This window comes from Capricornis sumatraensis, chromosome X (genome assembly GCF_032405125.1).
Source record: "Capricornis sumatraensis isolate serow.1 chromosome X, serow.2, whole genome shotgun sequence".
NCBI lineage: Eukaryota > Metazoa > Chordata > Mammalia > Artiodactyla > Bovidae > Capricornis > Capricornis sumatraensis.
This window is the reverse complement of record NC_091092.1, coordinates 48,130,770-48,154,154: the sequence shown is the minus strand read 5'-3', so window position 1 is coordinate 48,154,154 and position 23,385 is coordinate 48,130,770. Positions and strand designations below refer to the sequence as shown.

Below are 23,385 nucleotides of genomic sequence, written 5' to 3'. Positions count from 1 at the left end.
CGATTGAGTGACTGACAGTTTCACCATTGGATTATTAATGTCAGGGTTAACTCTCTCTACACTTGACCTGATGGCAAATCATGTCACTTTTATTCTCTGCAGACACAACTATCTCTTAACACAAGAGGTTTCCAATTTCCCCCTTTCTGATGTTTTGTTCAAATGTGATTTGGGTTATAATTATAGTATAAAGATGGACTTTCAGGGGGAAAAAAAGCATGATGTTATCTTTTCAAACTTCACCTTACATTAAAAAATCTAAATTCATGGCTCTGCAATATCTCTTTGTTAAGTTAAATCACCATCTTCTTATGGGCTGTCCTTAAAAATAAAAAGTTGGGTACTTGTTACTTGTTTTTCTATTTTTAGTGGGGAGAAATTTTATAAACAGTTCAGAGAATTATTTTTTCTTCAAGCACTTAAAGGTTCATGTTTCAATAATATATAGTTACTAATCACCATTCTAACTATTGCTTGTCCATTTTAATAGCTCTTTACCTAGTAACATTTACTTACTTACATTGGGCTATAAATCACCTGCATTTAACATTTTTCATATTTGAGACCAATTTGATCCCTTAAAATATCTCTGCAACATTAAACGTATACTCTGGACACTGTGAGACTCAAAGCCAACTGGCAAAAGATGCTATCTTTAGCTTTCCATCTATGTCTAATATCTCTTTTGTGAAAATGCGTGGGAGTGAAGATACCCTGAGTCTAAATATTTGATTAACTAATTAGCCTTTAGTAATTTGCTCCCAATAAAACCCCAGCAGTTTCAGATTGATTTGAAAAAGTGGACAATTTCACTGCGATATTAATATTCATTAATTCATTCATCTATTCATCCCACAGACCTTTCCTCAGCTGCTATTCTGGGCACAGCATCACCGTTTAAGGTGCTGGAGATATGTAGAGTAATTCATCACAAGTCCTGACAAAGGTATGAGGTAGGTCCTACTGTGATTCCTATTTCACAAGTGGAGCTTTAAGAAGTTACTTGCCCAATGTCACAGAGCCAGTAAGCAACAGAGCCACTCCATAATAACTCAGACAACATGACATCTTTTACTGAATCTTTCACTCAGGGAAGTAGTATTTAATCAAAAATCCTAGACAGAGGATTGGAAAAGCCTCAGGACACTGTGGACGCAGAGGACTATTTACTGGAAAAAAATGTTAGTCACTCATTCATGTCAGACTCTTTGTGACCCCATGGACTGTCAGGCTCCTCTGTCCATGGGACTTTCCAGGCAAGAATACTGGAGTGGGTTGCCATGCCCTTCTCCAAGGGATCTTCCTGACTCTGGGACTGAAGTCAGGTCTCCTGCATTGCAGGCAAATTCTTTACCATCTGAGCAACCGGGGAAGCCTCTATTTACTGGAACTTTCCCCTTAAATCTCTACCGCCTTGACAAGACATTATCACAACTGTAAAGTGAAGTGAAGAAGTGAAGTGAAGTCGTTCAGTTGTTTCCGACTCTTCGTGACCCCATGGACTGTAGCCCACCAGGCTCCTCCATCCATGGAATTTTCCAGGCAAGAGTACTGGGTTGGGTTGCCATTTCCTTCTCCAGGGGATCTTCCCCAACCCAGGGATTGAACCTGGGTCTCCTACATTGTAGGCAGACGCTTTACCATCTGAGCCACCAAGGAAGGCCCTATCACCACTGTAGGTGGCACCAAATTTGGCCATTCATGATCACAATAACTCAGCACCTCTTTTTCAAGCACCCCTACAGTCAGAAAGTGCTTTGACTTCCCAGGATCCCAAGATACAATTCGGTAGGAACTGATTTAAAAGCCTAGAGTTTTTTGTTATTTTGCCAGTCTATTCCGAGCTCACACCAGGTCACCAGCCTTAGTCATCCATAGAGACTGAGCAGGCACCTGGAGCTCTATGAACTAACAGGACCTTGGAGGTGCCTCCCAAAATTTGAGGATCATGTTAGAAGATGCAGCCTGTGCTACTAGGAATCAATGTGAACTCGATGACTGCTCATTCCAAAATAGAGGATGGTCCAGTTCCAATCAAGCTTCCTTTTCTATGTTCCCTTTCTTAGACCCCTTAAAAGTCCCCTTCAAAAAATCCCCCACTAAAACAAAAGCCAAACAAAGTAACACAAATTTGGCAGAAGGAATTCTCTTAACCAAAGAGATGGTCACACTCCTTAACCCCATGTTCCTCTCTGAAAACAGAACAAGTAATACTAAGTATCTCCCTGGGAGGCCAAATGGAATGCAGTAAGCTGATTTTCAGAAGTAGCAGCTAAGACAGAATTAATTTAAGTTAGTGTTTCCTGTATGTTTGCTTAATTTTAACAACAGAAGAGCTAAGAAAAGGGTCCGTTCATCCTGGAAAATTAGTTGAGGGTATGAGCTAAGTCTGTTTGAGTATTGCATGCCCCCTTCCTCCAGCAGCTGGCCAACCTGGAGTTATACATGTTTCTGGCATTCATGTTACAGAGTCCTATATCATTACAATCACACCATCTACAGCCTTTTGGAAGGAATTCAGAGCACAGAAGAAACTATCACTATGAGTTGCATTGCTGCTGCTGCTGCTGCTGCTGTTGCTGCTAAGTCGCTTCAGTCGTGTCTGATTCTGTTCGACCCCATAGATGGCAGCCCACCAGGCTCCCCCGTCCCTGGGATTCTCCAGGCAAGAACACTGGAGTGGGTTGCCATTTCCTTCTCCAATGCATTAAAGTGAAAAGTGAAAGTAAAGTTGCTCAGTTGTGCCCGACTCTTAGCGACCCCATGGACTGCAGCCTACCAGGCTCCTTCATCCATGGGATTTTCCAGGCAAGAGTACTGGAGTGGGTTGCCATTGCTTTCTCCAATGAGTTGCATTAGGTGAATCAAAATCATTAGGAGGAATCAAGTGTTTGTGATTCCCCATGTGATTCTAAAGTGCTTCCAGGGCTGAGAACTGAAAGTTTAGATGGTTTCAGCTTTGAGAGGTTTCCAAGTAACTGGAACTCAAATCACATGCAAAAGGAGTTATAACATAGTTCATGGATAAAATTTTTAAATTTTCAGATAACACATGGATAAAAGTGAAAAGCAACAGGTAAATTAATTTTATAACACATTTTATATAACCAAATATATCCAAAATATTAGATACAAACATAGATCCACATGGACACTTAAACACTGATTCTGTCTTTTGTGCATTCAGTCATTGACTGGCCATCCCCTGGCAGGCACTGTGCTAGGCGCTGCAAGGTACACAGAAGTCAAGGAGATTTTCATTATAGGGGACTGGAAGGCAAAAGTAGGAAGTCAAGAAACAACTGGAGTAACAGGCACATTTGGCCTTAGAGTACAAAATGAAGCAGGGCAAAGGCTAACAGAGTTTTGCCAAGAGAACGCACTGGTCATAGCAAACACCCTCTTCCAACAACACAAGAGACGACTCTACACATGGACTTCATCAGATGGTCAATACCAAAATCAGATTGATTATATTCTCTGCAGCCAAAAATGGAGAAGCTCTATACAGTTAGAAAAAAAAAAAAAAAAAAACAATCAAACAGGGAGCTGACCATGGATCAGATCATGGACTCCTTATAGCTAAATTCAGACTTAAAGAAAGTAGGGAAAACCACTAGACCATTCAGGTAGACCTAAATCAAATCCCTTTTGATTATACAGTGGAAGTGAGAAATAGATTCAAGGGATTAGATCTGATAGACAGAGTGCCTCAAGAACTCTGGATGGAGGTTCGTGACATTGTACGGGAGGCAGTGATAAAGACCATCCCCAAGAAAAAGAAATGAAAAAAGGCAAAATGGTTGTCTGAGGAGGCCTTACAAATAGCTATGGAAAGAAGAGAAGTGAAAGGCAAAGGAGAAAAGGAAAGATATATCCATTTGAATGCAGAGTTCCGAAGAATAGCAAGGAGAGATAAGAAAGCCTTCCTCAGCGATCAGTGAAAAGAAATAGAGGAAAACAATAGAATGGGGAAGACTAGCGATCTCTTCAAGAAAATTAGAGATACCAAGGGAACATTTCATGCAAAGATGGGCACAATAAAGGACAGAAATGGTAAGGACCTAACAGAAGCAGAAAATATTAAGAAGAGGTGGCAAGAATACACAGAACTATACAAAAAAGATCTTCATGACCCAGATAATCACAATGGTATGATCAGTCACCTAGAGCCAGACATCCTGGAATGTGAAGTCAAGTGGGCCTTAGGAAGCATCACTACGAACAAAGCTAGTAGAGACAATGAAATTCCAGTTGAGCTATTTCAAATCCTGAAAGATGATGCTGTGAAAGTGCTGTACTCAATATGCCAGCAAATTTGGAAAACTCAACAGTGGCCACAGGACTGGAAAAGGTCAGTCTTCATTCCAATCCCAAAGAAAGGCAATACCAAAGAAGACTCAAACTATTGCACAATTGCATTCATCTCACATGCTAGCTAAGTGATGCTCAATATTCTCCAAGCCGTGCTTCAACAGTACATGAACCATGAATTTCCAGATGTTCAAGCTGGATTTAGAAAAGGCAGAGGAACGAGAGATCAAATTGCCAACATCTGTTGGATCATCAAAAAAGCAAGAGAGTTCCAGAAAAACATCTACTTCTGCTTTATTGACTATGCCAAAGCCTTTGACTATGTGGGTCACAAGAAACTTCAAGAGATGGGAATACCAGATCACCTGACCTGCCTCCTGAGAAATCTGTATGCAGGTCAAGAAGCAACAGCTAGAACTGGACATAGAACAACAGACTGGTTTCTTATCAGGAAAGGAGTACCTTAAGGGCTGTATATTGTCACCCTGCTTATTTAACTTATACGCAGAGTATATCATGAGAAATGCTGGACTGGATGAAGTACAAGCTGAAATCAAGATTGCCAGCAGAAATATCAATAACCTCAGATATGCAGATGACACCACCCTTATGGCAGAAAATGAAGAAGAACTAAAGAGCTCTTGGTGAAAGTGAAGGAGGAGAGTAAAAAGGTTGGCTTAAAACTCAACATTCAGAAAACTAAGATCATGGCATCTGGTCCCATCACTTCATGGCAAATAGATGGGGAAACAGTGGAAACAGTGACAGACTTTATTTTCTTGGGCTCCAAAATCACTGCAGATGATGACTGCAGCCATGAAATTAAAAGATGCTTGCTCCTTGGAAGAAAAGCTATGACCAACCTAGACAGCATATTCAAAAGCAGAAACATTACTTTGCCAACAAAGGTCCGTCTAGTCAAGGCTATGGTTTTTCCAGTGGTCATGTATGGATGTAAAAGTTGGACTATAAAAAAAGTTGAACACCAAAGAATTGCTGCTTTTGAACTGTGGTATTGGAGAAAACTCTTGAGAGTCCCTTGGACTGCAAGGAGATCCAACCAGTCCATCCTAAAGGAAATCGGTCCTGAATATTCATTGGAAGGACTGATGCTGAGGCTGGAACTCCAATACTTGGTCACCTGATGTGAAGAACTGACTCATCTGAAAAGACCCTGAAGCTGGGAAAGATTGAAGGCAGGAGGCGAAGGGGCCAACAGAGGATGAGATGGTTGGATGGCATCAGCGACTCAATGGACATGAGTTTGAGTAAGCTCTGGGAGTTGGTGATGGACAGGGAAGCCTGGCACACTGCAGTCCATGGGGTTGCAAAGAGTCGGGCACGACTAAGTGTCTGAACTGAACTAATCCTCAGGATGCATAAGGGAACATACAACCAGCTGACATACAACCCCCAAACCTAAGTGTGCAGAGACATGCATATGCAACACTATGAGAAGTGCATCTTTTTACTGCTTCCGACCTGTATGATTTGTGTCCAGATCATTTTGACCAGATCAGGGTAAGAAAAGGACACAGAGATGAGATTGGGATAAGAGAGAGGCAGTTTCAACAAACTCCAACACTTGAAATCCAGGCTTGAGGATCAAAGCTACAGTCTTAGTCTATTCTGCTTTAATCACACAGTGGTGAGAAGATCACCATTTACCCAGAAAAGTCATGCATTCTTGCTTGTTCAGCTTTCATTACCTCCAAGGAGGTGGGTGTGAATTTTTACCAAAAATGTGAAAGACAGCCTTCCCAATCAAAGATATATTTACAAGACATGAACCTATTTGCCCAGAAGAAGCAAGAGAATCTTCACTATGGGCCTGTGCAGAGCTCAGTTAATCTGGCAGTGTTCACGAGCCTTATTGGGAAGATACAAGCAAACAACCACACCTGGCCATTGGAGCAATAAACACAGTGCAAGACGGCTGATGTTAGCATCAGAGAAGCCTTTCCGCACAAGAAAGTCTAGGGCCTTGCTCTCTCCACCTCCTTCTCTTGACCTTGGAGCTGATAAGATTTTTAGGTTTTGCCATAGAGTGTGCTGAGTGGGACTGCCAGAGGTCGCTGAAGATTGGATTTCTTCTTTCAGGCGTAAGGGATGATAGCAACGCATTTGAGATGAGCCTTGAAGGATGGGGTGAGTTTGAACAGGCTAACTGAGAAGAGAAACATTCTAGGTGAAGGCAGTAGCATGCAAAGGGAGAGAGGGAGAAGAGCCTAAAGAACCAAGATGAGCCAGAGGCGACCCTACACTTCCAGATCACGAATTCCTACAAGCCCATGAAAGAGGCTGAGTCAAAGTTCTCTGCTGGGGCCAAATCTAATGCCATGTCCCTAGAATTATCATCACCCAGCAATCTGGGATACAGGTGAGAAGATGACATGGAAAAGTTGGACGAACAATTGCAAACCTCTCTCTTCCCTGGGCCAAGTTCCTCTCTCTCCCAAAGCTGTTTCAACACCTCTGTCTTTCTTAAGCCCCCGTGTAATAATGAGGACTTGGGAGTTAAATGTGAGAGGGCTTTCTGAGCTCCTACAGGGAACTCAATAATAGAGCTTTACAAACAAGGGACTTTCAAAGTCCTTAATCCCAAGAAATTTAATAATATTCACAAACACAAGTTTAAATGAAAACCTTGAAAAGCAAAAAACGTCTGCTACATTAATACAGCATTAGTGAACTGTAATAAGGTTTTGATTTAATCTCTATAGAAAGCCCTTAATACTCTGCATCAAATACAAAGCTAATCTTCTTGTTTCCTCTGAAACTCTACCTCAGCAAATTGTTCATCCAGGCATGGCAAAAAATTGGAGCCTCTTCAAAATTTATTCTGCCCAAGGGCAAACCGGTGGAGATTTCCAGGTCTTATTTTATATCCACATGCATCTCACTTTGGACTTACAGTGTATTTTGTAAATTAAACAATCCTCTATCAATAGTAATGTTTTTAATTTGCAAAGCTTAAAAATACTTTCCAAGTAGTTGCTCCACAGAAAGGACTTTTCATCCTCCTTCAGTCATTCTTCTTTTCTCCTGGTGATCTGTCTTATGTCAATTTAATTATTAGACTGGCCCAAAGAACTCAAGAAGGATTAAAAGGAAATTTCCCCCTCCCAACACTGTTCAACATGCCAATAAATAGGGATGCAGTAAACTCTAATTATCTGGCACGCCATAATAAGATGTTTCATTGCCTGGATCAACTAGATAAAATTTACATCAGGGAACTGACCCTTAACTGATTGGGTTGAGGGAAGCGAAAGAGATTGACTAATGCAGAGAAAGAGAGCTGTACCCCTCCTGGATCAAGTGTCCAACGGCTGCATTAAACTGAAACTCATTGAAATACCTTTGCTGCCTCATGGTTTCATTTCCTCTACCCAAGAAGCAGTTTCCTGAATATTTCAATTAAATTTGAAGCTCATAACTTTAATAAAGTTTTATGAAAATGAACAGTGAGATGGTTTCTTCTAGAGTGGAGGTTAATACTTTACATTATCTCAGTTCTTCATCTGTAAAGGAACATGGGGTGCCTTTAACTGCATAAGGCATTAGCATCCATCACACACTTTGCTCCTTATTAGCAGACTGCTGGCTTGGGAGAGGGAGAACAGAGTTTTGCTGCCCCTGGCCCAGTTCTGCTCTTCGTGAAGGCAGTTGGGCACAGGATCCCTTCCAACTGCCAGCTGAAAGGGGACCAGAGATCCCAGTCAGGACACCTGGCTTTACAAGCTCACAATGACTGCAGTCCAGAGTTCCAAACTTTGAAAAAAAAAAAACCACAAAACCCAGTGCATCCCACCCTCTACCTAAATAAACTTTTTTTTAATTTTAATATTGCATTTCTTATTTTTCCTACTAAGAAAACTCCTATGCATTTATGGTGGACATTTTTGAAAATGGATTAATCTTTTGTTTTTCAAATGAAATCAGCTTTGCATTTGAAACTTACATGCTGTTTTCTGCAGAAACTAAACGCAGGGCAAAGACAAGGAGCCAGATTTGAAACCTTAGGAACTCCAGCCCCAAGAAGAGAGGTGGGAAGAGCAACAAACGTAGTAAATGCCAAGAGTAAGAGGCATCAGAATACTTAATCATGAACACAGTGCAATGCAAGCAAAGTCTTCACCCACGTGACTTTTCTTTCCAGAACATTCCCAGCACCTCAGCCTGTTCTATCTCTATAGCTACATGTACGGCAATCACCCCTCTTGCCCTAATTTTGAGTTTAACTCTTGCATTGAGTGTTCATTACATAATTTTAAATGAGTCATCATTGTGATGTGTGCTAGTTACATAAATCCATCAGGAATGTGAACATTCTCATAGATGTAATATCACACTGCATTATGAATCCACCACATCACGTCTTCTTTACATTCTACTGAGGATTATTATTAATTATATATAGAATATATAACACTTTTCAGCCCATGTAGTAAATAAACCTTTTAGCTAAAATCTAGAGGAAGAAACAGATTAGATTGCTATATTTTTAAGTGACTGAGTCCTCTTTTCCTCTCCTTGCAAATGATGTTGTATATTCCCGAGACTGTGGTGGGGGAGGGGACATAAAGAAAGAAATTTTCAGCTTACTCCCACTTCACTGTGAACAATGCACATGATGAATACAATTCCTCGATCCCATCTGAAGTTCACTTTTCCGTAATTTCACAGGCTCCCAGAGTCCATATGAAATGATATTTAGATAAACTAAGGATATGCAGAAGAAAAATAGATACTACAGCTCTCAACAGAAGATAAATTTCTACCCTCCATTTTTGTTCCCCCCTGTACCACCATGAAGCTTACCAGGTGGCTCAGTGGGTATAAGATCTGCCTGCAATGCAGGAGAGGCAGGAGACATGGATTCGATCCCTGGGTTGGGAAGATCGCCTGGGGAAGGGCATGGCAACCCACTTCAGTATTCTTGCCTGGAGAGTCCCATGGACAGAGGAGCCTGGTGGGTTATAGCCCATAGGGTTGCAAAGAGTGAGACACAACTGAAGCAACTGAGCACGCACACACATACCACCATGACTTAACTTTCAGTGAGTAAAATACTTTCGGTTAGAAGCTTTGGTTATCCCTGGGGTTCTTAGTGAAGCAGGTTTAAGGCACCTTTCAGATGCATTTAGACTGTCTGGAAACTTTGGGTGGCTCAACACTGCAATCTGATCCTAAATGTCATGCAGTCAATAGATGAGTGATATTCAGCTTAAGGAACAAATGGTCCAACTGCACCAGGAATACTGTCCAAACTTTGGGATCCTGGGGACCTGGACTCTCAGGAGGAAGAAAACAAGGGTAAGGGTAACACTGGCTAAATTGTCAAATGGAGAACGGTGGACAGAGACTAAGCTAGGCAAAGAGAAGAGTTAAGTGTCTTCAGTGACCAAAAGTGCCACATGTCAGCAGGATGTGACTTGTCCCAGAGCTCAGAATGTGCCTCCCAGGGAGGCAGACTTCAGTCCAGTACAAAGCAGAACTACTGAAGATGGCCAGAGGCAGAATGGACTGCCTCGGGAAACACTGAGCTTCCCATTTCTGGAGGAAAAAACCATTTATTGGAGGTTTCAAAATTAAGATATAATGACTGCACTAAATAGCCTTGAAGGGTTCTTTGCAACTCTGTAATGATATTATCATCTTCCTATAAGTGAGGTCATCACTGAGGTCCCAACCTGCCTTCATCAACAGGTGTGGCCTCCCTTGGTTGGTGTGGGAACACACAGTAGGGATTTCAGGCAGTGCTGGAGGCAGCTCAAGAATGCTCTGATTCCAACCTGAGCAGGGCCTTACCTAAGTCAGGTACAGGCACCTGCACAGATGGCCCCTTTCCATCTAGTTCATGAAGTCCCCCAGAGCACCATCCTCTTACCTACAGGCATTGTTATGCCTGTACCAACCTCTGCATGCAACAGCCAACTTCCCTTTAAAGGCTCTCTTGGGATGAAAGTCTCTCAAAATACATGTGCCTGGTGGCAAGCTCATTAGCACAAAGACAGCTGCCTAATCACCATCCTTATCCCCCATCTCCAGTCCTGATCTAGGCTGTCAGGCATCCTCCCAAGCCAAGTTGCTAGACAGCTGGCAGTCTCAGATCTGGATCAATCACAAACTAGATGTTGGCTGCTTGTTACTGATTTACCAGATCTGCAGCCTTTGTGGCAGACTGAACCTGGAGTGCAAACTCTAATGCAAAAACATTAAAATAATGCTCATATCTCCTGGCTATCTCATCCCCTGCATGGGGACACAACATAGTCCCCTCCCGTTTTCTAGTAGGTGCTTGCCACCAAACACACTGCATTATCTTAGGCAGGAGATAAATAGTTTCTTCTTGGACATTTATTCCTATAAAACTACACCCATCCTCGCTTTTGCCACACACAAGAAACAAAAAGTCTTATACCTGATATGTGAACTAAAGGAAACTGTCAAGCACCACACCCCATAGTGACAGAAGACATTACCAAGATATTTCCAATGGCATTTTCTGTGACCTCATTTGAAGTGCTGCTTTCCCCTCTCTCCACTGCATCATAACAAAACCCTGCAGTTGTTTAAAGACTGGCAGGATGTACCACAAAGTCACTACATGCATTCTTGCACACTTTCCCCCAACCCCCACCCCCACCCCCACCCCCTGCTTCCAGGAAAATGAGTTCCTTCACATGACGGAGACAAAAGTCTACTTTTCTTACTGAGATAATGGCAACTCTGAATACAGCTCCATTCTGAGAAATAAGAAAACTCCTGTGACCATCTGAAGTGGCTGGCACCTATGGCTGGGTCCTCTTTAACCCCAGATATAGCCCACGGGCTTCCCAAGTGGTGCAAGTGGTAAAGAACCTGCCTGCCAGGTTCTGGCATAAGAACTCCTTATGCCAGGAGACATAAGAGACACAGGTTCAATCCTTGGGTTGGTAAGATCCCATGGAGGAGGGCATGGCACCCACTCCAGTATTCTTGCCTGGAGAATCCCCATGGACAGAGGGGCCTGGCAGGCTACAGTCCATAGGATTGCACAGAGTCTGACACAACTGAAGCGACTTAGCATGCACACATGTCCTAGAAAAAGTCCTCAGGACTAGGTCCCAGAGACGCAGAGGATTTTTCCTGTCCACACTTCCTCTCATGTCTTCTCAGCCCTCTAGCCTTGTCCGCATAGCAGTGATTTCCAGCCAGGAGCCTTGACCCAGTCATCTTGGCAGCAGTGTGATGTTCCTCAGCAGGCTCTTAACATGGCAGGTGTGCTGACTGTCTGGCTCTAGGACCCCCTTGGATATCTGCTGTATAGTCATGGGGCAGAGCGACTTCACCGCTGAGTGCAACTCAGGCACCAGGACCCCAGCAGAAAGGTGCCACCCAGACTCCATGCCGAGGAAGGGGCATAAATCATCTTCTGTATCTGCTTCAACCTTTAGAGATCACAAGTACTTCCACAGGCATTTCAATCTAATTCTAACAATTACCCTTATTTGGGGTTAAGGTGAAATGTCACTGCCATTTACAGATCAGAAAAGAGAGACACAGAAGATGCCCCAGGTCCCATGAATCAGTGGGGAAGTCCATACAAAGTACTGTTGAGTGATACTAACATTCCTGTGATGTACTTCTACAGCTATTATTCCTAACAACAATTGTAGCTTACGAATACTGTATTTACAAGTACTGACAGAAAGGCTTCAGGACACAACATTAGAAAAGCAATGCTTCTAATTTAATTTGGCAACTTCAGTTCATTATTCTCTGGCAAGTGTCTCCTTTTGAACAAGATTAGCTATATAATTTGTGGGGTTCAGGGCAAAATGAAAATGTGGGACTTCCTTTTGAAAAAGGTATTAAGGATTTCTAGACGATGACAGCAGAGCATTAAAGCAAGCATGGAGCCCTTCTAAGCTCAGGGCCCATTGAGGCTGCACTGGTCACAAGCTGGGCCCTGCTTCTAAGCCTTCAAGAGACATTTAAGACTCAGTACAAGTGTAGGGACAAAAGAGGAAACATGGTTTGGATTCTCTTATTTTTCTCATTTCCTGAGAACTCTGAAATTTGTTTACTCTTATAAATATATCATCACAAGTACCATTAGAATCAGAGATTTGCACAATTTCTGGATGACAAATCTAGACTATGTTTTTCCTTCATTGATTCTTGACATAATGGACTTCCTGTGGAGTTTTTATCCACCTTGCTCACCCTTTCAAATACTATGTAAAACAAAAACTAGGAAAGCAGTTCTATCTCCATCCCTCCCTCTCAATCAAGAAAGGATATGGTGAATATGTTAGAACTAAGCTAAGCAGAGACAGGTAGAAAGGCTGTGTCAGTTACCTGGCTTGCAAAGAACAAACAGTGCCATTGAAGGCACAGCCCCACACAAGGCTGTGCTAAGTGATTCTCACTCCAGAGATGCTAGATATTTTCAGTTTAGAGAGAGCCAGTCTGTGCCCAGCCGAAGCCCCACCCATCACGATTCTTCCCTAACTCTCCCACTTCCAAGTTCAGTTCAGTTCAGTCACTCAGCCGTGTCTGACTCTTTGCGACCCCATGGACTGCAGCAAGCCAGGCCTCCCTGTCCATCACTAACTCCCAGAGTTCACCCAAACTCATGTGCATTGAGTCGGTGATGCCATCCAACCATCTCATCCTCTGTTGTCCCCTTCTCCTCCACTTCCCCCACTTCCAAGCCAGGAAACAAATAAAACTAGGAAAACCATCACACAACTAGCATGAAATGTATATTGCAATGTTTTTTAAGTGCTCTATGATAAAAGTTTGAGTAAGAGCCACATTTTGGGTTTTGTATATCCGATCACACACAGAAAAGGTGTTTTCACTAAGCTGATGTCTTGGAGTCTGGCTTTCTGTCCTCTGTGATCCTTTCTTTCTTGACAGATGACTAACCATATTTAACCAATTCTAAGATGCATATTTTCTTAATGTTTTCACGTCTCTGAAATCAGAATGTGTCTTATAATCAGTGGCATTTTACAATCCCTGTCAGCCAGGAGGCAGTTGAAAGTCACTGCCATACATACTCAAACTTGGTTGTGGCTATTTTGGTATCATGATATATGATAAAAGTATATGTCCATATATGCCCAAAAAAGCTCTTTTGGTAAGTATAAAATTAAAATTCTATGGATATGAAAACATTACCTCACAGTTTATTTGGAAGTATTTTTTTCTTTCTTAGTGTTACATAAAAACATATTACATAAAAAAATCTCAAATGTGATGAAACATGTCATATCTTCTGTAGAATGCAATACCTGCCACTGACAATTTTGAAGAGCTTGAAAAACTTCACATATATCCACTGAGAAGTCATCCAAAGTTCATTCTGGGAAAATTTCCAGGTACTAATAAAAGACTACTTTTTCAATATCTGTAGTGGAATATTGGTTTGTTTGAGGTTTTTTACTTTTTCCTAAGAAAAACAACTACAAATTTCAAGCCTAACAACTAGAAATTCCCCAATTCAGAAACCCAAATACCAGTAAAGGAACTGGTTACATCAGAATATCAACATTAATAGCCAAAGCAATCTTGAGAAAGAAGAATGGAACTGGAGGAATCAACTTGTCTGACTTCAGGCTCTACTACAAAGCCACAGTCATTAAGACAGTATAGGTACTGGCACAAAGACAGAAATATAGATCAATGGAACAAAATAGAAAGCCCAGAGATAAATCCACACACGTATGGACACCTTATCTTTGACAAAGGAGGCAAGAATATACAATGGAGTAAAGACAATCTCTTTAACAAGTGGTGCTGGGAAAACTGGTCAACCACTTGTAAAAGAATGAAACTAGATCACTTTCTAATACCACACACAAAAATAAACTCAAAATGGATTAAAGATCTAAACGTAAGACCAGAAACTGTAAAACTCCTAGAGGAGAACATAGGCAAAACACTCTCCGACATAAATCTCAGCAGGATCCTCTATGATCCACCTCCCAGAATACTGGAAATAAAAGCAAAAATAAACAAATGGGATCTAATTAAAATGAAAAGCTTCTGCACAACAAAGGAAAATATAAGCAAGGTGAAAACACAGCCTTCTGAATGGGAGAAAACAATACCAAATGAAGCAACTGACAAACAACTAATCTCAAAAATATACAAGCAACTCCTGCAGCTCAACTCCAGAAAAATAAACGGGCCAAAGAACTAAATAGGCATTTCTCCAAAGAAGACATCCAGATGGCTAACAAACACATGAAAAGATGCTCAACATCACTCATTATCAGAGAAATGCAAATCAAGACCACAATGAGGTACCATTTCACACCAGTCAGAATGGCTATGATCCAAAAGTCTACAAGCAATAAATGCTGGAGAGGATGTGGAGAAAAGGGAACCCTCTTACACTGTTGGTGGGAATGCAAACTAGTACAGCTACTATGGAAAATAGCATGGAGATTCCTTAAAAAATTGCAAATAGAACTGCCTTATGACCCAGCAATCCCACTGCTGGGCATACACACTGAGAAAACCAGAATTGAAAGAGGCACGTGTACCCCAGTGTTCATTGCAGTACTGTTTATAATAGCCAGGACATGGAAACAACCTAGATGTCCATCAGCAGATGAATGGATAAGAAAGCTGTGGTACATATACACAATGGAGTATTACTCAGCCATTAAAAAGAATAAATTTGAATCAGTTCTAATGAGATGGATGAAACTAGAGCCGATTATACAGAGTGAAGTAAGCCAGAAAGAAAAACACCAATACAGTATACTGACACATATATATGGAATTTAGAAAGATGGTAATGATGACCCTGTATGGAGACAGCAAAAGAGACACAGATGTATAGAACGGACTTTTGGACTCTGAGGGAGAGGGAGAGGGTGGGTGATTTGGAAGAATGGCATTGAAACATGTATACTATCATGTAAGAAACGAAGTGCCAGTCTATGTTTGATACAGGATACAGGATGCTTGGGGCTGGTGCATGGGGATGATCCAGAGGGATGATATGGGGTGGAAGGTGGGAGGGGGATTCAGGATTGGGAGCTTGTATACACCCATGGTGGATGCATGTCAATGTATGGCAAAACCAATACAGTATTGTAAAGTAAAATAAAGTAAAAATAAAATTAAAAAAAAAGAATATCAACATTAGTGGACAAATCAATCTTTTCTGTGATCACACTATTTAGGGGAAGTTAGAGAATTTTAATCTGAGCTCTAGAGTAGCACTATCATATAAAACATATAATGCAAGCCACCTATATCATTTTAATTTTCATGTTACAATAATTTAAAAAGTTTAAAAAACAGGTGAAATTAATTTTAATAATGTGTGTTGTTTCACTCAATATATCCAAAATATTATCATTTCTACATGTACTCAATATAAAAATATTAATGAAAAATTTCATTTATGTGTGCCCTGTCTTTGAAATCTGCTGTGTTGCATTCTACACTTAGAATATATTGCACATGGCACTAGTGGGTGTTTAGTCACTAAGTTGTTTCTGACTCTTTGCAATCCCATGAGCTGTAGCCCGCCAGGCTCCTCTGTCCATGAGGTTTCCCAGGTAAGAATACTGGAGTGGGCTGCCATTTCCTTCTCCAGGGTATCTTCCTGACCCAGAGATCAAACCCTGGTCTCTTGCATCTCCTGCATTGTCAGGAGGATTCTTTACCACTGAACCACCAGGGAAGCCCAGTTTGCACTAATCACATTTCAAATGCTCAATACCCACATGTTGCTAGCGGCTCCAATATCAGACAATGGAGGTCTAGTCAATATACACATTTATCAGCAAAACAAAAATAATCCCTTTCAGAACCTTTGGCTCAAACATGATCAGTCATAAAAACAGTTGGCAGAAAATCAAGAGTGGCAGCTACCTCCACTGCACTCCTGTGACTGTGAACTACAAAAAATTGATTATCCTAACACAAAACATTGTTCTGGAGCAATCCTGCTGATGACAGTTTAGAACAGTGGGCTTCAAACTTGGCTACTCATCCATGAATTCTTTTCAGAAAGTATGTGAGCAGGGGTAGTTTGCAGGGAATCCACGCTCAGCTTCTCAACATCCATGCCTCTTGCTGCCTAAAACTGATCTGTCCAAGGACAACTTTTTCCCACTTGCTTAAAATTAAGCATTATTTTGCAGCTGTTCTCAACACTAATCACTTACATCTGTCATTAACTGGAAACAAAAGCACTTCCTAATAGCTGCATATACTGTCCATGCTGATTCTTTTACACATAATTGGAATGTTTTTTGTATTACAAAATGTTTACATTGGTAAAACATGTATAGAAATTGTATGTGATTTCTTTCAAATAAGGTACATCATTCAATTAAACTAGCTAAAATGTGTTTTCTCAGATTGTATCTTGAAATATCTTTCCCAATGAAAATCAATCCTCATTTCATTTTATAATTACAGATTTTCTAGTACTTATTATCAAAAAATTAAATATGGTTGCTGCCAGTCCAGTTATTTTTTAGCTCTATATACTTTTCTCTTTTATAAAATATGGTTGAAAAGTTTAATCCTGTGGCCTAAAAAAATAATGCCTTTAAAATTTTTTATACATTATTCTTAATTATTTCCAGAAACCCCAAATTGGGATATTTGTTTACCAAAAGAAACTATGCATGCCATTCAATTCTTTGTTTTATAACATGTTAGCTACATATTATACCATTTAACTTTAAATTACATATAAGAAACAAAATTATTATTAAATTATTATTTTATTAAGAAATTTTATCATTAAATTATTATTAAATATTAAAATTAAATTTTCTTTATTTTGAAATAAATAAAAATCTCATTTTAATCTTCTATTCACTTTGCTACTAAAATATTTAACCAGAGCTGCACCCAAATTGATTTCTTCACGGTTTAAATAAGGTTCCTCAAAATGCATATTAATTTATATTCTCCATTGAAAAATGAGTGTCTCCATTTGACACTTTATCTGAAGATAAAGCTGATTTGGCTGATTATTTTGATATGAACATTGCCTTTGTCAACTGTTATATTATAAATGTTTTCTATGAAATCAATAATCCAAATCGGTAGCCTCAAAGTTTCATATTTAGTGTAAATAATAAACTAAAGGGATTTTATCAAAATTATTGTATTAACTAAGTGACACTTTTCTAAGTATTTTTATTTTCCCAATCTTTGTAAGTCCAATGAATTAAAAACAATGTCTCAAAATGAAAGAATGATATATAATAGTCATTTGCTAAACCTTGGTGATAAGGTTATTCTGGTAAGCCTCCCAGAAACACTAAAATTAATGATTCAGCAACAAACTCTTCTATAATTCGGGCTTCTTTTCTTTCAAACAATTAAAGATAGGCTCAGCCAAATTGTCTGTTAAAAATAAAAAATTTTAATTTAAAAAGTTTAAGTCATTAAACTTTTTTTTATGACTGGTCACCATGTGATTTTTGACCTGTGACTTGGACTCATTCCATTCCCTTCTCCTTATTTATGGGAATAAAATTTATATTCTACTCTGTCTCATTAGAAGTAAGAGTCATCCTCCAAGTCATGAACTAATCTGGGGAAAAATAAACAATCAAATTCACTTAAGAAAAGCATTGCCAACCAAATTCTAGTTTTCATTTTTTACTTTTCAAAATGTGTAATATTTTATACTCTTCTGATAAACCGTGTGCTACTAATAATTTAATAATAAAAGATTTAGTACTTAGAAGCTTAGCATTATGGGAAAATTTATTTCAACCTATATTTTTGCAGAGATGTATGGGTGACCAATAAAAGATCTTTGAACATAAAAATAAATTGCATTACGATAAATTCTGTGAGGGAAGTTGAATGGAATAGCAATTTCAAGGAAATAATAAAATCATGTAAAATTTCTAACTGTTCATGGTTTTTCCTTATTTGTTTGCTCTTAATTAACAATGATGAGTGTCTTGTTAACATGATATTTTTAGCTCATTGGACAGATTAAGGTGAAAGTGAAAGTCACTCATTCGACTCTTTGCAACCCCATGGTCTATACAGTCCATAGAGTTCTCCAGGCCAGAATACTGGAGTGGGTGGCTGCTCCCTTCTCCAATTAGCAAGGTATTTTTAGCTCACTGGACAGATTAAAAATGTAATTAAATCATTAATTAAAAGTATAAATATTTATAATATGCTGCAAATGATAACTGTACAAATAATTAAACTTATGATAAGAAATTTCAGATGCTAACTTCAAGATGTTTGACAGGGTAGACAGTTTCTCAAAATTATTTTAGGTAGCCTATAATTAGCAAGTTTGAAGACCACCGCTATAAAACATAGTCTCATTAAATCCCAGAGGAAAAGTGAGTGAAGGAAAGAATTTTAGAAACAAAGACCTCTTTCTATTTTATGACTTTTTAATTTCTGAAGAGTTCCACCTTTATTCCCAGGGATATGTTCGAAGACTGCCAGTGGATGCCTGAAACCGTGGATAGTACTCAATCCTATATAGACTATGTTTTCTCCTATACATACACACCTATGATAAAGTTTAATTTATAAATTAAGCACAGTAAGAGATTAATGATAACAGTGAAAATAGTAAAATAGAACAAATACACTGTAATAAAAGTTATGTGGACGTGGTCTCTCTCAAAAATATCTTATTGTACAATAAAATGCCTTTTCCATCATAACTAGGCACTTATCCCTCACTGTGGCAGTAATTTTCACACTTTGAGATGCAATAGCAAATCTGGCACCAATTTCTTCTTCCTTTTTCACAATTTCATGGGTAGAAGATGCGTTCTTACCATAAATCTTAGCAACCTCAGCATACAACGTGGTTTTCTTTCTTCATTAACTCAAGAACGTTTAACTTACAGGAGCACTTCATGGCTTCTCTTTGGTGTAACCGAATTGCCAGCATCACTACTCTTGTACTTTGAGGTCATTATTAAGCAAAATAAGGGTGACTTGGACACAAGGGTGTGATAGCTCGATGGTTGATCTAAGTGACTAATGAGTGGGATATGCAGGACTAAGGGATGCTTCTCATCCTGGGTGGGACCGAGCAGGACGGTGCAATATTTCATCATGCTACTCAAAATGGCATGCAATTTAAAACTTATGAATTGTTATTTCTAGAAATTTGTATTTAATATTTTCAGACCACAGTTGAGTGCGGGTAACCGAAACATTGGAAATCGAAACAGTGGATAAGGGTGGGGACTATGGTATAGCAGAAACCACTATAACTTGATGTATACCAGCTTAATCACCAGGGCAGTTATACAACCTTGCAATGGTGAAATTTTAGGGAGTATTTCTAAGCAATCCACAAATATTGTACTTACTCAAAATGGTCACTAGGTGGCGAAAGACTCCCTCTTCCCCGCTTCCACCAGCTCTCTCCTATCTCCTATCTTCCTATCTCCTGCAAAAAGGAAAAGGATAGGAATAACATAGAACAGTGACAACGACACACAACAATAGCAAGAAATATTTGTTTTAGGTGTTTCCATTTCCTAAGGACAGTAATAAGTGCTTCTCATCTCTGAGAATTTCAGAAATAGCCTTGTCTGGGAAGGTCATTTATTCTTCATTAATATCACTTACAAATATTGTTAACTAACACATCTCCCTGATATAACCATGCACTTTAACTACAAAACTCAAACCCTATTCAGCTAAGTACTTCAGCTCTAGAAAAATCAAAAAGCAGCAGCAGTAGTGGCCTCTGGGACATTCCAAGCACGAGGTTAAGCCTTTCACTGCACTGAATCTGCGAACAGCTCTAAGAGCTAGGTGTTAATATCACCCCCAGGATACAGGTGAGAAAGCAGGAAAATAGCCCCAAATCGTTGAGTCAGTAAGTGCCAGATATGGGATGCAAATGCAGGTTTGGTTTTGTTCATTTTCAAGTTCAATAGCCACACCCTTAAATATCACACTCTGAGATACTTTGGGGTTGTGTGTGTATAACTGTCTATGGGTCTTTCTATGTTTGCCTATTCATATTTATATTTCTGTGCTTCTATGTGATTTTATGTCCATGATTCTGTGCAATGTGGAAGTGTGTGTCTGTGTGCACACACACACAAACACATGTGCAATCCAGAGCTTTCAGAGATATTTCTGGTAATTTCCACATCACTTTATATAGTTTAGCCATCAGAGGGAGCTCACTAATTTTCATTTTCTCTTGAAGAGGCTAAGAAAAGACACGCTAAAAGTCACATTCTTTTATATATGGTTGAGTCGGTTTTCATATGTTTAAGTCTGCATGTGTCTCTATGTCTATGCATGTGGAAGTCTGTGTTTCTGTCTGTAACATGATTAAGCCCATGGATACACCTATATGCTTACACTGAAAGATGTAACTGACAGTGTCTATACATTCTTATATTTGATGTACATTTAGACTTAGTGTTGTATGGGCATAGAAGTACATTTGTAAATCATTTGTGCATATGCACACATGAGCACGAGTCACTGTGTGTATATACTGACATGTGAGGGTGCATCTCTGTGCATCTGTGCATTTGTGTGCCTGTGGGTTTGTCTCTATTTCTACATGTATATGGTAAAGAACCTACCTGCCAGTGCAGGAGACTTAAGAGATGAGGGTTCAATCCCTGGGTTGGGAAGATCCCCTGGAGGAGGACATGGCAACCCACTCCAGTATTCTTGCCTGGAGAATCCCATGGACAGAAGAGCCTGGAGGGCTACAGTCCACAGGGTTGCAACGAGTTGGGCACAACTGAAGTGACAGCACACATGCATGCATACGTGTATGTCTCTTGCTTTTATGGGCTGAAGATTTTCTGTGTCTGTGTATTTTTGGTGGGGATGCCTGCCATCTGAGTGCACATTTGCATGAGAATTTGTGTGTCCATATAGGCAAGTGCATTTATAGAGCTCTGTGTGCATGTGCCTCTAAGGGGCTTTGCAGCGTGTCAGCATCTATGTGGTTGAAGTCTTGTCTTCAGTGTGTATATCTCTACAAGAGACCGTGTGTATAAGATAGCACCCATGCCTGCGTGGGTGTGTTTAGTCCTCATGTTTACTGTTTGCAAATATTCATCTGTGTGGGCCTCTGCATGTCTGTGTATCTGTGCGTACATGACATAGGTATGTGTAGGGGTGGAAGTCTATGTGCCTACATGTGTACATTCTTGCCTATAAGCCTCTTTATCTGTGTCTCAGGGCTTCTCTATTCACACATGCATGCCTTGGTGTTCATACATCTGTTCCTCCACCTCTGGTTGGATGTGTATGTCTGTGTGACCATCCTCATGTCTATGGGCGCATGTGTGTGTGTGAGTCTGCATGAGAACTAATGTCTTTGGATGACTCTGTGGATGAATGCATCTGTGTGTCCACATGCTCATGTTACTGTGTGCATTTGAGGACTCTGTGTACAGGAATTTTCCCTATGTGTTCTGCTATGTCTCTGTTCCTCTTGGTTTGTGTATGCCTCTGTAGTACCTATACCCACTTCTGTTTGCATGCATACATATGACAATACACACATGTGTCTGTGCAACTGTGTGTTTGTGAAGGCGTGCTGGGCTCTGCCAGTATGGGTACATAGCTTTTCTGTCTGTGTGCAAGACATGCATGCTTGTGTTCCCGTGTGCCTCTGTGTTTGTCCAGTATATTTGTGGGTCTCCATGTCCATTTGTACATTCACGTGGAATGTGTTCACATGTGTAAATCTGTATAGATGTACCTGTACCAGCTTTGGTGTCGATACCTTTGTGCATCTACATGGGTGTGAACCATGTATTTCTCTGTCTCTGTCTACATGCCTGTGTCTCTGAATCTAACTGAGATTCTGTGCATGAATGTGACTTTGTATGTTCCTCTTGTGCATCTGAGTGTGTGTGAGTGCAGACGTATTTGCCCATGTATACCTCTGTGTGGGTCTCTAGGCCTGTGTGCCTCTATGCCCATATCTGCAGGTATACACTTCTGCATATGAATCAATCTCCCTCTCTCTTCCCTGCTTCATTCTCTCCCCTGTATCTATATATAATGCTTATATCTCTCTATATAAAAGTATATGTCTCTATATGTATAGAGCACTGTCTTTGTGTATATATGCATGTAGAGATTTCTTTCTCAGAGAAGGCAATCGCACCTTAATCCAGTATTCTTGCCTGGAGAATCCTAGGGATGGGGGAGCCTGGTGGGCTGCCGTCTATGGGGTCACACAGAGTTGGACACGACTGAAGTGACTTAGCAGCAGCAGCAGCAGAGATTTCTTTATGGATTGTCTCTGTTGTGTCTGTGTGTGCATGGATATGTTTCCATGTACAAGTGCATGTATGTGTGCACACCTGCATGCTTGTGTGTTTCTACGTGCACACCAACATGCATGAACATTTCCATGTGCATCCCCATAGTCATTTCTATACATATACATGTGTGCATGTTTATATGTTTTCATGGTGAGCATGAGCATGTAGGTTGCATGTACAGGCAGGAACATGTATGCACAGGTATGTTTTAATAACAATTATGCCTCTGTGTATAGATTCATGTGCTCCTGTGAGCATGAAAATGATAGTAAGTACATATTTAAAACACATGTATCTACCTATGAATAAATCTCCATACTTCAGTGTTTGCATAAATGTCTCAGTGTCTCTGTGTATCAATAAAAACACATACACCTGTGTCTGCATATGGACAGCTCTGTGCAGTCTGTGGGTGTGTGTGTAGACAGGCCAACACCCATATGTCTGTGTGAGCTTCCGTGGGTTTGTCTACATTTCTGCATAAACATCTGAAGTGTCTGAAAATGGACAGGTACCTCATCAGCCTCTAGAAGCATCTGTATGTTGTCATATGTCTGTATGTGTATGTATCTGTGTTTTTGCAACTTTGAGGTTATGAATTAGTAAACACATCCTATGGATGCCTAGGTTGGCATACATATGTCTCTGCATGCTTCTCTGGGCCTGTGTGAGTGTGGAGTGTATATTTCTGCCTACATGGTGCTCTGTGTCTACATACAGAACTGTGTACATTTGTATGGATCTGTGTGGATGCATATGTGTATCTGTGTAGACA

General features: G+C 40.1%; 1 non-coding gene across 1 annotated transcript; it reads right to left on the bottom strand.

Moving 5' to 3' along the window:
- Nucleotides 1–1,586: 1,586 nt before the first annotated feature.
- On the bottom strand, nt 1,587–1,659 carry TRNAC-ACA (transfer RNA cysteine (anticodon ACA)). The gene has a single exon. It is a non-coding gene; the product is annotated as a tRNA-Cys (tRNA).
- Nucleotides 1,660–23,385: the final 21,726 nt, after the last annotated feature.